This window comes from Natrix helvetica, assembly GCF_964273705.1.
Source record: "Natrix helvetica genome assembly, chromosome: 4".
NCBI classification, from domain to species: domain Eukaryota; kingdom Metazoa; phylum Chordata; class Lepidosauria; order Squamata; family Natricidae; genus Natrix; species Natrix helvetica.
The window spans coordinates 37,325,829-37,342,424 of record NC_138550.1 but is presented as its reverse complement, the minus strand read 5'-3'; the positions used below and the strand labels follow the sequence as shown (position 1 = coordinate 37,342,424).

Genomic DNA, 16,596 nt, shown 5'->3' with positions numbered 1-16,596 from the left:
TCTACTAGTCTTCTGCATCTCAGTCCTACATAGTGGCTGTTGCAGTCCTTACATAGTATGTTGTGGATGACTCCAAGGAAGCATTTTTCTATGCCTCCTTTCCACAACTTATATATCAGTTCTTACTAAAAGCTTTTCCCGTCAGTGTTTTAATTAGCGGCTGTAAACAGGATTGTTGGTGATTGATGTAAATAACTATAAAAGAAATGCAATCTATGACCTTCAGTTTTCAGCATTTGGCTATGTTTGTTGCTTGATTACTTTGAGAAAACAAATACATGACAATAGTTTGAGGGAAGAGAGTCTCTGAAACTAACAGGACCTTGCTGTTAGAATGCTCTTTGATATACAGTACATGTTTGTTATGCACTGCACAACAACCTAGCTGAAAACTTCAATAATATGGTGATATGATACGTAGAGATCAAAATTCCAATACTGCTTCTCGACTGTAATAAGAGCTAGACTGATAATCAAAAGGGAGCCGGATTTAATCTCTCAGCTTCATAAAGTGAAGAAGCCAGATATGTGATCTGTCTCAGATTCTCATCCTTTTGTTCTTAAATTATTTTTCCACCCAGCGCTTGAAATAGATATAATTAAGTCTTGCTGAATTTTAAAGGAAATCTTAATCTCTTTCTCCTTCCTTTCACTCTAGCTGCTGTCTCAGTCATACTACAGCAATTTTCATTATTTATTGTATGTACTCCCATTAATTCCTGAGAAATGTGTTTCGGTTCTCTCTGGGCCTTGTGGTGGGATAGTGGGCATAATGGAATTTCAAGCCAGCCAGCCTGCTTTTTTACTTATTGTTGTCCCACAGGATGATAAAGACAGCAAACAGAAATAAAACGAAACAAGGGAAACTTGATTAAAAACAATGTCAAAGTGTTAGTTGAAAACATGCCTCAGTCTTTTCTAAATGTAGAGAAACAAGTGTTCTCTTCCACTTCATCTGATTTCTAGAAACAACAAATCATTCACAACTGGATAACTACATAAGCAGCAGCAGCAGCAGCAAAATTTTCTCCACAGTTGTTCTCCTCATTACCATGTTGGTGCAGGATTTCCATTTGACTTGCATTTTAATGTGAATAAAGCCAGACCTGTAGGCATGCTCTGCAACAAAAGGCTTTGACTAATGTGATCTGTATACCTTAAAAAATAATGTTTCTCTTTACTGATGGGATTTGGAAGCAGCACAGTTCTATGTTGCAATGTACCACTATTGCTTTTGGCTTTCTAGTTTTGACCCTAATCCTGTAAATATTTAATACTTACGATTTTAATTATAAGGCACCCAGAATTGCTTTGTAGAGTGAATTGGGAGGCATATAAATGTAACAAACAAACAAACAATCCTAGTGTTTTAAAATAAGCAGACATTTTAAAAAAATGTTGCAGATCAGCTTCAGCTTAGTTTCAGGGAATTGGGGAATGGTCAATGCAGAAGTGGCCTCGGAGTTATAATATTGAATTACAATATGTTTAAGTTTCTTTGGAGATTCTTTGGAAACAAAAATGGAAATTTAAAATAAAACCAATAAACATATAAATGGAATCCAGATTTCACAACTGCAAAAGCCTTGTAATATTCTTAATGCATGCAATTGTTCAGTTAAGCAAACTGTTGAAAAGCTGTTTGGAGCTTTCTGAATGCAGCTACAGGAAGCAGAATCTATGAAAGGAAGAGTTCTAATTGTACTCTCAATAATGAAACATAACTCCTGAGTTGCAAAGTGTGATTCCTGTTGCCAGGTAGGGTTCCATGTTTATTGTATGTATTTTTAGTTCAGTAGTCTCTCTGTTTTATTAATAGGAGCCATCCCCTTGGTAAGGTGCTATTTATAAAGTATGTGCAATAAGAAAGGAAATCCGGCTCATGTAGTAAAGAAAAGTTTCACTGATGTATGAAGTCAGAGCATCTATAATTAATATACCCCACACCTGGATGTTTGGTGTACCTTCAGGAAGCACATTTTAACCTAGGATCACTTAATCGCATGGGGAAAATAGACAATTACTGGGTTATTTAAGGTTATTTTCCTGCCTCCAACTGTCAGCTATTTCCTAGATACAGATGAGGAAAATGAGACATAAAATAATTGTTGTGTGTTCTTATGCGCAGTTATAACTGTTATTTTAACACCCACGATGTGGACATATTCAAGAGAACTATGAGAAAGCAAACTCCTACCTACACTGTATAGATTTGAGGATTCAAGCATGGTCATGTCTTGGCTGCATCTCCAGCAAGGGTAAGATTTTTTCTAGATTTGGGTTCTTTAAATGACTCTACCTCTTTATGTTTATTTAAATTAAAATATTTTAAAATAAATCAAAATTATTTTAACACAAAGCAGTTTGAGCCTTAAATTCCTAGGAGTTTCTTTCCCATCATCCAAAAATCAGCTAGAAAATTTGATGATCATCTGGATTCTGGAACAACACAAGGAAATCGGGATCAGGGGAGACAAGGAAACTGAGGGAAAAAAATTGTCTCTTACAGCAGGTGTGGTCATTCAGTCAAAGGCCTTTAATAGGAATGACAGTAGCTATGATGTATTTTTGTAAATGCTGAAAAATAATGTATAGGTATAGTCTTTATTGTTATTGTACTTAAATACAGCAAAATGGTTAATTCATAAAGACACAATATATTTTAAAAGCCTTGTTCTGTTCAGCCTAAAAAGGCTATGAATTCCGCATAAGGCAACACAGGTTACTTCCATATTCTGAATGACAGAATCAAGGTTTGAAAAAATTCAGTTGTTTGAAGTGGCATCTCCATAAGCTCAGGAACTTTGCCTTGTTGGAATTGCCAGTAGTACAAAACTTCTGCTACTGTATATTCAAGAAAATATGGATAGGATTAACTTGAAACTTTGCTACTCAGACTGACAAGTTCAACGAACAGGGATAGTTAAGAACTTTGGATATGGTTAATGGCTTACTACCGTGTTTCCCCGAACATAAGACAGGGTCTTATTGTCTTTTTACACACAAAATATGGCTTGGGCCGTATTATGAGGGGAAGGTTTATTGTTTTGGGGTTGCCGGGCAGCTGCTCTCTTGCGAGCGGGCTCCAAAAGAGCCGGGCACAGCCTCACGCTGTTCCGTTCTCGCTCGCGTTCCTCCCAGCCCCACGATGCCCTGGCCCAGCTCTCTCCTCAGAGCCAGAGCACCTCCGCTGCCATTGCCGCCACTGCCACATGGCTTTTTCTGCGGCTTCCAAACCAAGTCTTCTTGCAGTAGCCGCTCTGGGCGTATGGTCTATGGTTGTGGGCCAGCTGCCGGCAGAGCGTACAACCATAGAGCATACACCTGGAGTGGCCACTGCCGGAAGACTCAGTTTGGAAGCCGCAGAAAAAGCCATACGGTGGCAGCGGAGGTCCCCTGGTTCTGTGGAGAGAGCTAGGCCAGAGAGAGAGCTCGTAAGGCTGGGAGGCACACGAGTGAGAGTGGAACAGCTGCTCGCGCAACCCCCCTTTCTGCAGAGCACCATTCACTGCCATTTCGAAGGCGCCAAGCCGCAGGAGCCGGGCAGCGTCGAACAGGTGCTCACACGGCTTGGTGATACCCCTAGGTCAGTGAATGCCGTTGTGCCCGGATGGAAAGGGGGTTTGTCAGGTGGCTGCTCATGAGTGTGGTCGCTTCATGGCTGTTGTGTTGCGCTGCTGTGACAGCGCAACACAGCCATTTGCCCATGAGGCTGTGCCCGGCTCTTTGGGAGCCCGCTCGCAAGAGAGCAGCCTCTCAGCAACCCCCCTCTTCAGCTGGGCACTGAGCCGCTCACCAACCTAGCGGTATCCCGAAGGCGATAAGCAACGCGATCATCTTTGCCTCCCCCCGGTTCCCGCAGCTTGGCACCTTTGGGATACTGCTAGGTTGGTGAGTGGCGCTCTGCCTGGCCGGAGGTGGGGGATTGTCCAGGGGCTTATTTGCAGGGGAGGCTTATATTTTTGCCCACCAGAAAAATGTGGCATGGCCTTATTATCAGGACATGTCGTAATTTCGAAGAAACACGGTATGAATACATCTACTTGGAAATTTGGCCCCCCACCCTGTATAATTGAATTTGTGTTACAGCTTTCAACTGAGAGCAACATATTTAAAAAAAATTTATTAAAGATTCTTTTACAAAGTGAAAACAATACAAATTTAGAGAAAAATACAATAATGAAAAAAGATGAGCAAATAAGAAAAAGAGACAGAAAGGAAGGAAAGGAAGGAAGGAAGAAAAAGAAGGAAATAAATAAATAAATAAAAATGTAAAGAAATGGCTTCCAATGTTCCTTACAGCAGTTATAAATACATTCATATTTTGTCCTATTGTAAGGTTAAATCATGGCTCCCTTCTTTCCATATTCTCTCTTTTTTAACAATCAAATCTATAAACCACAAGTTTTCACCAAAAATCCGTAAAGGGTTTCCAGTCACTAACAAATGTAGTTATTGTCTTCTCCCAAATCAAATAAATTAATTTTGCCATCTCTTCAATTCTATTATCTTCACCAATCATTCTTCATTGTAGATATTTCCATTTTTGTCCATATAATAAATCTCTCTGCAGTTACAATATTCAAAAACAATCATCCATAATTCTTTTCTAATTGTCTGTTTATTAGTTCCAGCAGGAAAAAAACAGTTTCAGTTGAATTTTAATCTATAAAATTCTTGGCGTCACTGTGAGCTTTTGAGCCAAAATTTTCTAGCCTTTTTATAAATCCACCAAGCATGATAAAATTATTAATGTTTTCCCCATTTCCAACATGATTTACAAATTCTGGAAAGTTTTTTTGGTTTTATGTACCAATTTTGTTTTGTGGAAATTGTACATTGTTTTGTGGAAATTATCTTTTGAATTATAACATAATGTGAATTTCAATCCTTTCACCCACATATTTTTACATTGATCCACTTGCATATTATTTCAAAAGTTCTTAGCTAATTCCATCATACATTTTTAACTCATTCTTCTGGTTCAAATATCAATAAAAACTATGGTCCTTGACTCAAATAATTTGCTAATTTTAAAGGTAAAGGTTCCCCTCACACATATGTGCTAGTCGTTCCCTACTCTAGGGGGCAGTGCTCATCTTCATTTCAAAGCCGAAAAGCCAGTGCTGTCCGAAGACGTCTCCATGGTCCTGTGGCCAACATGACTAAATGCTGAAGGTGCATGGAACGCTTTTACCTTCCCACCAAAGGTGGTCCCTATTTTTTCTACTTGCATTTTTTATGTGCTTTTGAACTGCTAGGTTGGCAGAAGCTGGGACAAGTAATGGCAGCTCATTCCGTTACGCCGCACTAGGATACGAACCGCTGAACTGCCAACGTTTCTGATCGACAAGCTCAGCGTCTTAGCCACTTAGCCACCGCATCCCTTAAACTAAGTAGATACATGCCTATCACTAAAATAAAACCTATTTATTATTGAATAAAAAGAAAACAGGCACAAGGAAAAATGTAAAGATATGCACTAAATTGCAGAATATTTATAGTACATGAGATAATTTGTGCATGCAAACTAAGTATGTACATGCACAAATTATGTCATGTACTATAAATATTCTACAATTTAGTGCATATCTTTGAATTTTTCCTTGTGTCTGTTTTCTTTTTATTCAATAATGTAGGCTTTAAGTGCCAATACTAAGGCATCTCCAGAGAAGGATTCTCAGAATCAGTGTGAAAGTAGTCCTGGGCCTTTTATGATTGCAAGAACTCATTAATGCTTGGAAGCTAATTAGTTTATTTACAATTCAGTTGTATGTTTGAAATAGCAGTGAAATAACATTTGGTTTGGAATTCTTTAAATGTTAAGAGTCTGGGTGAGGAATTTCCCATTGGTGGGAACTTTTCTTTATCTTGCCTCTTAAAGCAAAGTCAAACCAACCTTTACAGATGAAAACAACATATGGTTAAAAAATATTGGCTTCCATCTTTTCACAAATTTCTATGGGTTTTAAATAAAATAAAAGGAAAGGTGCTTTAGCAACTGAGTAGGTTCCACTGGTATCTACATATAGCTGACAAAGAAACAGAACCTGTACGAAAATATGGTAAGGTGATAGCAATGTATTTCATTGTCTATGTGAATTTTAAAGGGGAAGTGCTGTTACTGCAGCAGCTATGGCAGTCTAGAGGGTGGAAAACTGATTGGGATGCTATTTTTGCATTCCTGGGTCAGTCAACTGGAGGGGAAACTGATTGGATTATAGTTATCTCTCTCCCTCTTCTCCTCAGTATTTCAAAATTAGCAGAAGTGACTGATATATTTGGAAGGCGGGTGGGGAACGGACAAAGAAAGAAGTCAGCTCCAGGTTGCTTTTGTGGAACTAAAGAATGAAAATGGCATGTTGGAAAAATTATAGGTTATCATTTTCAACAGGATGTCACTTTAACATATTTATTGTTTTTAAATTTATTAAAGCTAGGTTCATGTTATTTCCCTTATATACTACACTGTATCTTTTAACACTTTCCCCTGCTTACGAAATCCCATCAAGTCCCATATCCTGCTATGTGCTTATTGCTAAATCCTGTTTAGAGAAAGAAAAAGGTTGCTGAATGTTTATATTTGCAAGGAAATTAATTTGGAAATGATACATATATCATTCAATTTTATATACTGTATATAAAAAATTGTAAATTGTGTGTGTGTGTGTGTGTATGTATACTATGTATGTATGTATGTGTATGCGTATGTACGTGTGTGTGTATGTATGTATGTATACTATATTGCCAAAAGTATTCGCTCACTCATCCACATAATCAGAAGCAGTTGTGAGCAAATACTTTTGGCAATATAGTGTATGTAACCCTATACTTACTTTTCTTGCGTCACCTTCACATGAAAAGGATTGCCAAGCTTTAAAGGATATTCAGCAAATTGGACAACAATGATGTAAATTTAGAAAAAGCTAAAATCATAGAATTATTTAAAAGGCACAATTTGTTTATGTTCCAGATGATATATGTATAAGCAATAGATGTGTGTCATACTTAGAAAAGAAGCACATAAGACAAAATCTAGATCAGCTAAATCTAAATCTTATATCCTGACATTTCTTATATTACAATCTAATTAGGGAATAGCCCATAAAATAAATAATTAACAACAATAGGATACATAGATATATAAAATATATTTCCATTTCAAGATTATTAATAGAGTTTAAATATTGCATTGGTATCATAAATCTTTTAATTCTTTACTTTAAATTAGTAAAGACTAATAAATCTATAGACCTTTCCTCAATAAGCAGCTGTTGTAGATTGAATTTTTGTGATTACCTATAACAGCTAATGGATACTACTTATATCTTTTATATCTATATAAATCAGATTGTCAAATGTTCCCCTTTACTTCCAGTGTTCTCCAGGATCAGCATTTACAGAAACATCCAAAACACAGCAATAAACTATCCAGATGTCTTGTGGTTTTTAATAACCACAATAAGAATTAGAGAACCCCAGCAGGCTGCAAAATATTTCTCATTGTACATTGCCTCAAAAGCTTTTCCTGACTTTTTTATTTTTGCAGGAGGGCAGGGCAGGGCAGAATCACTTCAAGTGATAAATTATCCATTTATATCTAATCTTCCTTAAGCACCTACAATAAGCATTTCTAACATATTTGAAATTATTAGACCAAATGAAGACAGATACAGTAGAAAAAAAGACCCTATAAAATGCTACAGAAAATGTGTGAGGATGATTTTAAAAGAGAGGCTTTTGATCCAAGAATCATATATTTGTCGGAAAATATATTCATGCAATACTATAAGCTCCTTTGTCTTTGATTGTTCACTATGACCCTTTTCCCTCTTTTGAGTCTTCTTTTTTTTAAAAAAAAAGTTATTTCATGCTAGGTCTATTTAATCATAACTCAGCTTTTTAACAGGTGCCATGGACTTCAAGTTTACTGTACACATTCCTGGCCTTCATCCTCTGTAATCCATTTTATATGAAATTGAGGGGCTAAAGCAAATAGAAAAGAAATTTACAAAAAGAAAGGACATAATTTATCTGGAATTTAAATTAGATAGTCCCATAACAAAACAAGGCAAAACAATTGAAGCAATTAGATTGGATGTCTTTCTTTGATCTATGTCATGATCCTTAACTTGTTAATTTAACAGCCTCTTCTCACAATATTGTGTAGACTGTTATTGACCAGCAACTAAGCATTGACCAGCTGGCAATTGTCCATACTATTAGTTAAAATGAACTAACACTGTTTGGCTGGTTTTTAAAAGCTATTAGTTAAAATGAACTAGCACTATTTAACTGGTCTCCATAGTGGTTCCTGCATGTGAATGTAAATTCTCTTTATTAAGTATCATGATGGCCCTGGTGCTGTATAAACTTTTTTTAAATGCCCTTAATTTCACAACATTATGGTACTATATACTGCAAAGTTCTGGTAACTCATTTTGAACCTTTTCTTGTTAGATTTTCTTGATTAGGTTGCTGTGAGGAACAAGAGAAGCTGGAATCTTGTAAAAATGATGGACTCAAAAGGTAATAAACAGGGCAAAAGTGCTTTCATTTTAACAGTTAAAAAAACAAATATGCAAAAAGAGTCTCTTCTGATTGATAATTACCTACCTACCCATCATCTATATATATACTGTATCTATCTACAAACATACAAAATCCTCTACAGTCTTTATATTTAGATCCAAATATAAAGAACTTTAAAAATACCTCAAGCTTCTATTAGACACAATCCAGTGTTGTTTCATCCAGAAGGAACCAAGATATTTTTTTTCCAAAGATATTAGTGCTGAAGCAAAATGGAAAGGTTAAACAAAAACTTTATTTAGAAATTCTCTCTCATCTACCACATTTTCATTTAAAAATAGAAATAAGGGGGAATAGATAATTACAGTTGGCTGGAGAGATTAAATATCGTTATTCTACAAATTCTAGGTTCCCTGCTTGACCATCAAAATCACAAGTAACAGCACTATAAATTCCTCTGGGATTCAGAAAAAAGACGGAGCCATATATTTTATAATAATAATCTTTGATTCAGAAAGTGCTTTATTAAGATATCAATCTTTGATATAGGATGAAAAAGATCCTTCTGGTGTTGAAATGGAAAAGAACATCAGAACACAATTTCATGGTGTTTAGGGGGGAAAATGTAGAGAAATGGTCTTTGAAATGAATCCCATATATTTTATTTATGTGTTCCTTAAACTAAACTACAAAAAGAGGATAAAGTACCCTAAATGTATGAATATACAATAAATAAAAACGATATGCAAAACCAATAAAACAAGATAGGAGAAATATAAATTATTTACAAAAATACAAACACAATAATAATTACTATATAAGACTCATTTTTAAATTATAAATTTACCCATAACCACATAGAATCCTACTGTTCAGTATTTGTTTTGTAGAAATGAAGATTTAATTCAAAGGCTAGAGTTAATATATTGTATCAAATCAATCACTAGCATTTGATATCAAGTGTATTTCATGAACATATAATCCTTTTTTTGGCAACCAGTTTAGCATGACAAACAAAGCTTTTCATGAAGAAAATATCACATTTTTGAAGGGATTATAAATTAACAATACACACACACACACATTTCTTTAAAAGAACCTAGTTTACCATAGTAACAATTTTCAACCAATAAGTAACTAAGGAACAAGTTCAAACAATCTGCGTTAATAAATTTTCATTTATTGCATCCACAACATAAAATCAACGACTAATCCTTTAAAATATTTCCTGAAGTATCTAATAGACCCAAAAAGAATGCTAAACTAAGATAAAAAGGAACATACTTAATAGTTCTTTAAACTTGAGAGATTTTCTGTTTCATATTCTATTATACATTTTTCACATTTTAAAAATGTCAGTAAAACAGAATTGGCCAAATATATCTCAAATACTTTTTCTGATTATGTTGTAATTCAGCTGTTTGCAGCAAACTTTATTCTTTCTCATACATTTCAAAAGTTTTAAAGTATTTATAATTTGCTAGTGAGGAATAACGTCCCATTTTCAGGCCATTAAAAAGGTTTATTCCAAGGGGTCAGTATCTCATGAAAATGACTAAAATTTAATGATTGAAAAATTAGAAGGGACAGAAGATATTTGTGGAATTATTAAGAGGAAGAAAAGATTATGGGTTTGTTAATATCTATTGAAAAAAACATCAAAAAGTCATCTTCTTTAATTGTTTCTCTCCTTTTTTGTGCACTTTATCTTCTTTCTTCTCTTTTTTTAGATTAGATTTACCTACAAGACAATACAAAATAATATAAAAAACCTGATAAAATGTTAATGTAGTCTTTGTCAATCTTTCACCAAACAATACATTTAAAAGTGTTTACAGGCGTTTGAATAAAGATCACAGAAGGATCAGTGGATCTTGGCTGATGAGTTCAGGATTATTTGGAATAAACTAAATTTTATATTTTATACATAGGACTGCTGATAAAAAAATAGATTGCCAGAGAGCAACAAAGGGATTATTATATACAAGAAAGATATTTGAATACTCTCAAATTCTTGATTTGTGAGGAAGTCTTTATCAGTAGTCTTTTTTTTTTCAAAAATCTAATTGGTCAAACCTGACGTAGACTTACAGTCAATCTTTTTAAATATTGGCAACTTTTAGGAGATAACTTTATTTAATATGAGCACTCCTCCTTAAGATTATAGCACTTATGGAATTACATGGTTATTGGTTTTAGCAGTTCCACTATCCTTTTAATACAATACAATACAATAGCAGAGTTGGAAAGGACCTTGGAGGTTTTCTAGTCCAACCCCCTGCCTAGGCAGGAAACCCTATACAAATGGCTATCCAACATCTTCTTAAAGACTTCCAGTGTTGGGGCATTCACAACTTCTGGAGGCAAGCTGTTCCACTGATTAATTGTTCTAACTGTCAGGAAATTTCTCCTCAGTTCTAAGTTGCTTCTCTCCTTGATTAGTTTCCACCCATTGCTTCTTGTTCTACCCTCAGGTGCCTTGGAAAATAGTTTGAGTCCCTCTTCTTTGTGGCAACCCCTGAGATATTGGAACACTGCTATCATGTCTCCCCTAGTCCTTCTTTCTATTAAACTAGACATACCCAATTCCTGCAACCGTTCTTCATATGTTTTAGTCTCCAGTCCCCTAATCATCTTTGCTGCTCTTCTCTGCACTCTTTCTAGAGTCTCCACATCTTTTCTACATACTGATGACCAAAACTGAATGCAGTATTCCAAGTGTGGCCTTACTAAGGCATTATAAAGTGGTATTAACACTTCACGTGATCTTGATTCTATCCCTCTGTCGATGCAGCCTAGAACTGTGTTGGCTTTTTTGGCAGCTGCTGCACACTGCTGGCTCATATTTAAATGGTTGTCCACTAGGACTCCAAGATCCCTTTCACAGTTACTACTGTTGAGCAAGGTACCACCTATACCAGGGGTGTCCAAACTTGGGAACTTTAAGACTTGTGGACTTCAACTCCCAGAATTCCCCAGCCAGCCATGCTGGCTGAGGAATTCTGAGAGTTGAAGTCCACAAGTCTTAAAAGTTCCCAAGTTTGGACACCCCTGACCTATACTGTACCTGTGCATTTCGTTTTTGTTGCCTTTTAACTTGGCTAGCTTGGCATCTATTTAAGGAAAAACAGAAACTACACGTGGACAGAAATAACAAACTCCCACCTCAATAGGCTTCCAGGGCAGTTTCATGTGAGTCACCCCTGTCTGAAATTCTAGAGATTGACTTACCTTGACTAAACTTGCAGTTTTCAGGTTTGTTGGGATTATAACTCCCATTATTCCTTGCCATTAGGGAATTATTGGAGTTATAATTCCAATGCATCTGGTGTACATACACAGAAAATGGATGTTTAGTGTTCAAAGTAGTGCACTAGAGAGATCCAGCTGGATTCTGATTAGTTCACTAATTGCTGCAGCTGAGAATTTTACCAGAAAAGAATTTCTTGGAAAATTCAGATTTGCAAACTTGATCAGCATAAAGCTTTGTCTAATTCCTCAGCCTGAAGCTGAATGTGACATTATAGATGTGGCAATGAAGAATTGCCTCTTTATTAAACAAGCTTCTCTTTGCTGATTCCACCCACAGCTCCCACAAACGCAACATCATTGTTCCTTCCCAAAATGCATATTAAATGCAGTTGCCACATAGAAATATCACTCTGTTTTAAATAGTTGTGTGCCAATGCTGTTTTGAATGAAATGCAAGAATTTCTTCTTTTAAAAATGCCAGTCAAAACTGCATTTTAGGTTAAAAGGTTAATGCATTAAAAGGTTAATAGTATGGCAAACTGAAAGTCTCCATTGGGCACAGTGAGTTAAGCTGCAGAAAGTTACCTGCAATGTGAGATGGGAGGAAAGAAAGCTTCCTATCCATTAGCAAAGGATAGCCTTGCAAGCACAGCAGATTGTGGCGTGTGTAGTAGTAGGCTTGCACTTATAAGCATCTGTTTCTAACAATAATACCCAAGTAATGAAATGTAAGTCATATGATCTGTTGCAAACCTTTTATTTATTTGTTTGCCATACAACAAATACATACACATTTCATCATTTGATTCGTCTCTTCAAATGCCTATCCGTTGTTGCTACCTTTAAAGCCTAAGTGTTGGGAGCAAAGTTCTGCTTTGAGTATATTAAACTAGCGGTCACCAACTGGTGGTCTGTGAGAAAATTTTGGTGGTCTGCAGAAAAATTATTTGCATTTTTTATATTGTACTAAATCAGGGGTCCTCAAACTATGGCCCCTGGGCGGGATATGTGCAATGAACATTTGTGTTGTTGCAGAGAGTCTCCCCCTTCGGTGTCTTTTGGTGCGAGTCAGAAGAGGCAGAAATTCTGACTTGGGGTCTTCTTCAGTCTCCTGGTGTGGTCGAAGGTGGAGGGAACTGCCGCTGGTGGCAAAGAACCGGAGGGCCTTGTTCCAGTGGGACAGCATTATGGCCTGGAACTGGCTGACCATCTCAGCCCACTGAGCCGCCAGGCGCTGGTACCTGGCTTTAAACTCCCACAGGTCTTCTCTCTGCTTAAAAAGCCTATGCTCGTAGTCCTCAGTGAGGTGCTTCTGCTGAGCGTCCTTCTCAGTCAGATCCAATTTGAACTGAGCTGTTTTGCCAACTCTTTCTCGTGTTGGCTGCTTAGCTCCAACAATTGCTTCCTGTTGGGACCCTAAGGAGCCCAGATGAGGAAGCGAGGAATGGCTGGCAGGGGAGGGGTGTGAGTGACATCGAGTTGACCATACCCGCCCAGTCACATGATCACCTAGCCATGGCCACACGGTCATTAGGCAAATCATATTAGTGGTCTGCAGGATTTAAAATTATGAATTTAGTGATCTCTGAAGTCCAAAAGATTGGTAACCTCTGAAGTTCAAAAGGTTGGTAACCTCTGAAGTCCAAAAGGTTGGTACTAAACAGTTTGAGGAAGGAATATATGGTGTGCCTCAATATACAGTCCACTCATAAAGAAAACAAAAGAATTATTGCTTTCCCCTACTACAAGAGGAGATGTTTTTCCCTAATGGGAAGGTCCATCAAAGGCAAAGAAGCTTTGAATATAACTTGATATCAGCCAGGTTTTTTTTTTATCTTAAAATGCAGGGGCTGAGGATTCATTAGTCCGTTTAATGCTTCGTGCACATCCCCATAGTCAGGAACAGAACACACAATGCACAGATTTGCCATCTCAGGAAGTATTAAAAGTATGGCATAAACATAACTTCTGATTTGTAGCCTTAGGACATTGTGGATCAGGATACATACTGAAAATGCATTGTTGATATGCTTATAAGAGGAGAAACCTAAGCATTCAAAAATGAACCCACATACCATCATTGGAAGTGATACTTCCCCCAAACTCAGCTGGAGAGGATGAGTCATCTGCCACAAAGAATGGAAACCATTTAATTATTTCTTAGTAAATATATGTGTTTATATAACAGAAGAGGAGAGTAGGCTTAAAGCAAACAAATGGATCTTTTGGAATGTGGAATGGGCTAATCCAAGATGAAAGAATTCAAGGAGACTTCAAGGATATTTAACATAGATTACTGTAATCTGTGTTTCCAGACTTTTAGTCCTTTTCTGCAGCCCCATGTTTCTGGAACTTTCTTGCAATGAACTCCACAGATAATTAAAACCCACTTTCTTTTAGAAACTTTAATTTGATTAAACATATAGCAATGTTTTCTGATTCATAAATAGTGGTTTATTTTTGCTTTTCATACTACCTTCATCTCACCATTACTGCATAAATGCTCAGAACATCCAGGACAATTCTATACATCCCTACTGCTTCCAGATACCAAAACTCCTTCCACCCATCTATAGGCATTCCTTGACTTCTTATTGGTTACTTATTGGCTGTTAGAAGTTATGGTGGATCTCCCAAAAGCTACTTACAACACAGTTCTGAAGTTATGGTTGTTGCAGCGCCTCATATTCAGTTGCCTTACAACCAGCCACAGAGACACTGCCGTTTGGGAGATTCACCTGTGGCTTAAGATACAAAGGAGATATGACTTGGTCATGCTCTTATGCATTAATGCATTTTGTATTTGTATCACAGACCATCCTCAACATCTGTAACTAAGAATTCTAACAATATCCCAAATACCTTTAAAAAAAAAACTGATTAATTATAGAGTCTAATGTTTGGAAAAAATTTAAGAGTTCCTTGAGGCTGACCTACTAATCTCCCTTTTATAAAGGTATATATTTAGAGTATATTACAAAGCTCACAGGATAGGTACATCAAGTTACATCAATATTGAATATTATATCTTTAAAAGCAGCTTGTTTCATGACAACATTTGTTGACCGAAATCTAGTGACTCTAATGTCCACAAATGCTGTTTAGCAGATTTTGGTTAATATGCAAACATAGAAAGCTATTTTCCCTGTTAGCTGTTCCTGTTCAAACCACAGCTGTCCTTTTGTACACAGTGTATGATTAAACCTTCTAGGATGGTTGAAGTTAATAACCAGTTCCTCTAAAATAACTTTTTTCCCTCTTCCCTATTCAAACAGATGTATTATCTGAAGTCATGCAGACACAGATTTGCAACTAAAAGATAAACAGGCTTGTCACCATTTATTATTGAAGGTATTACAAGGTCATACACGTACAATCCTAAGGGCCTACTCTTACCAACATTTGATCCAAAAAGATTTGACTAGAAATAGTATTGTGGATGTGTTCTTGCTATTATAGTGGCTGATGCCCTAGCTCACTAATTTGTCAATTTGTAACTATAACAGAAATCTTCTGATTCAAACTTTGTAATTCTTATTCCAAAGTAGTAACCAAAACTCTTGCCTTGGTACTTGACAGTGGGCTTGGTACTAAAAATGCATGGTATGGCATTTGAGGTTTTATGGCCAACAATATGTACCATATATCCTCTCACTGTAAAGCAATTCTGTGGACTTTGATAAAAGTTCTGAAGATTCAGGTTTTTTAATCAAACCTCCAAATTATACTGTAAAGTTTTAGTTTGCAACTAACCAAGCCTGATAAATGGCCTAATAGTTATCCAAATAAACTTGATTCTTGTTTAACCCTGAAAATTGGTTTGCCTGTAGATGATTTGTTGAGCATGAGGCTGGTAGTCTATGGGTCCTGGCCTATTATGTAGTTTAGTGGATCACAAGTTGTACAAAGAGACCAAAACAGTGATGTTTGTTCCTAAAAGTAGATACTGTACAATATACAATCTATCTAGGTAGATTTATTAACATGGATAATCTTTCCTTTGAAAGGAGACATGCCATTGAATAAAATATTCAAGGAAATATCCAAAGAAATCCATTTTTGTTTCTGCAGAAAAAAATGTGAGATATTTTCTCATGATGTGCCTAAATCTAAAGGAAGCATAAATCAGTGATTTTTAAAAAAACTTAGTAGTACTTCAACTTCTTAAAATGGCAAGTGAATGGTGGTGATTCCCCATGAATCAAACAAATGATTTCATTGATGTTAGGGTTGGGCAAAAACTAAATATAACACATTTAGTAATTAAATATTAATTTATAAATGTGCAGAATTTTCCTAACTTTGCAATACAGCAATTGCCCTTTCAAGCTTATGTAGGAAAAAACCCTAACCTTTTGAGTAAGTTTTGATAATGCTCTAATTTCCTGTATAAGCCTGATCAGTTCTTTTTTTTAAAAATGTGACCAACCCTCTTACATTGCTTTCTTTCTCTTTGTCTCTGTCTCACACACCCAAGAGGTTCTGAACCCATTGTATGAGAAAGCTTGGCACAGATGTTAAAATTGGACTAATTAAGAAGGAAATTTTCAGCCTGCCATCTGTCTTAACAGAGCAGGCCTTTTTGTTTTGTCTATTTTGACCAGCAGTGGCTTTTTCCAGTCTGTTTCCATCACCTGCTGTCTCCTCTTTTTAATTGCAGGGACCAGGAATTAAATCTGGAATTAATTATATGCCAATCACGTGCTATAGCCCTTTCTCCATTACTTATATCTGCAGTATTTGGCTGGTCAAAGGAATCTATTGCAATCTTTCGATGCATATAATCATTACATTAAATTCTATTAAGGAGTG

At 36.3% G+C, this 16,596-nt stretch overlaps 1 long non-coding RNA gene across 3 annotated transcripts in view; it reads left to right on the top strand.

Moving 5' to 3' along the window:
* LOC309392277 overlaps positions 1-16,596 on the top strand; it is a 112,360-nt gene that overhangs the window by 15,997 nt on the left and 79,767 nt on the right. The window lies entirely within an intron of this gene.